Source organism: Triticum aestivum, chromosome 7B, assembly GCF_018294505.1.
Source record: "Triticum aestivum cultivar Chinese Spring chromosome 7B, IWGSC CS RefSeq v2.1, whole genome shotgun sequence".
In the NCBI taxonomy this organism is placed as follows: domain Eukaryota; kingdom Viridiplantae; phylum Streptophyta; class Magnoliopsida; order Poales; family Poaceae; genus Triticum; species Triticum aestivum.
In genome coordinates, this window is record NC_057813.1 from 753,461,170 (window position 1) to 753,462,975 (window position 1,806).

Consider the following 1,806-nt stretch of genomic DNA (forward strand, 5'->3'; position numbering starts at 1 on the left):
GGGCTCGGCCTCTGCCCCGCGGTGCCGCGGCCCGCACCTGACCATGCCCACAGCCGCCTGGCTCGCCGCCGTCCTGCTCCCCGCCGGTGACCGCCCTCGCCCCGCGGCCATCCCCTGCGCCCGGGCGGGCTTCGCCCTGCACGCGCCCGCTACACAGCCGCCCGTTTTGGCCCCCTGGGCCACTGACCCAGGGGCCCCACACCCCTTTTTTCTCTAAAAAAATAAAGTAAATAAATAAAAAGTTAATTAATAATTACAATAATTAATTAATTAAGGATTTAATTAAGTTAATTAATCATATTTAGATTAATCTATTTAGTAATTAACCTAGTCAATTAACTAAACTAATTAAACCTAATTAATTAGTCTCAAACTATGACAGGTGGGTCCCACTGGACCCACCGGTCAGGTTGACTCTGGTCAACGGACCGTTGACCGCTGACGTCACCTCTACGTCATGCTGACGTCACCAGGCACTGTTCTGGATAATGCTGAATTAAAATAATTAAATAAATCCTAAAAATGCATTAAATCTTTTAAAATCAATATAAAATAAACCGTAGCTCGGATGGAAAAACTTTGTACATGAAAGTTGCTCAGAACGACGAGACGAATCCAGATACGCAACCCGTTCGTCCGCCACACACCCCTAACATATCAAACTCGCAACTTTCCCCCTCTGGCTCCTCTGCCCGAAAACACGGAACACCGGGAATACTTTCCCGAATGATTTCCCCCTTCGCCAGCATCACCTCATACTGCGTTAGGACACACCTAGCACCGCTCTTTGTCATGTCTTGCATCGTCTTGCTTATGTTTGCACTGTATTTATTGTTTCTTCCCCCTCTTCTCTTCGGTAGACTACGAGACCGACGCTGCTGCTGCCCAGTTCGACTACGGAGTTGACGACCCCTCTCTTTTGCCAGAGCAACTAGGCAAGCCCCCCCTTGATCACCAGATATCGCCTATTCTACTCTATACTACTTGCATTAGAGTAGTGTAGCATGTTACTGCTTTCCGTTGATCCTATTCTGATGCATAGCCTGACATTGTTGCTACATCTGTTGATACCTTACTTGCAATCCTAAATACTTAGTATAGGATGCTAGTTTATCATTATTGGCCCTACATTCTTGTCAGTCTGCCTTGCTATACTATTGGGCCGTGATCCCTCGGGAGGTGATCATGGGTATATACTATACATACATACATACTATACAGATGGTGACTAAAGTCGGGTCAGCTCGAAGAGTACCCGCGAGTGATTCACGGATTGGGGGCTGAAAGGACCTTTGTCCCGACGGCCCTCTGTGTGGATCTTTGTGGCGGAGCGACAGGGCAGGTTGAGACCACCTAGGAGAGAGGTGGGCCTGGCCCTGTTCGGTGTTCGCGGATACTTAACACGCTTAACGAGATCTTGGTATTTGATCTGAGTTGGCTACGAGCTTATACGCACTATCCATCTACGCGGGAGTAGTTATGGGTATCCCGACGTCGTGGTATCAGCCAAAGCACTTCAGACGTCAGCGACGGAGCGGCGCGCGCCGAATTGGACTGGAACGCCACTAGGCTAGGTCTGCTTTCGGCCGCCCTCGCAACGTGCAGGTGTGCTATGGGCGATGGGCCTAGACCCCTGTGCGCTTAGGTTTAGACCGGCGTGCTGGCCTCTCTGTTGTGCCTAGGTGGGGCTGCGACGTGTTGATCTTCCGCGGCCGGGCATGACCCAGGAAAGTGTGTCCGGCCAAATGGGATCAAGCGTGCTGGGTAAGTTGGTGCACCCCTGCAGGGAAGTTAATCTATTCAAAT

General features: G+C 50.5%; 1 pseudogene; it reads right to left on the reverse strand.

The window, feature by feature from the left end:
• The window catches only part of LOC123158764 (pheromone receptor transcription activator-like), a 2,039-nt pseudogene extending 1,928 nt beyond the window's left edge, over positions 1-111 (reverse strand).
• Between the last annotated feature and the right edge of the window lie 1,695 nt (positions 112-1,806).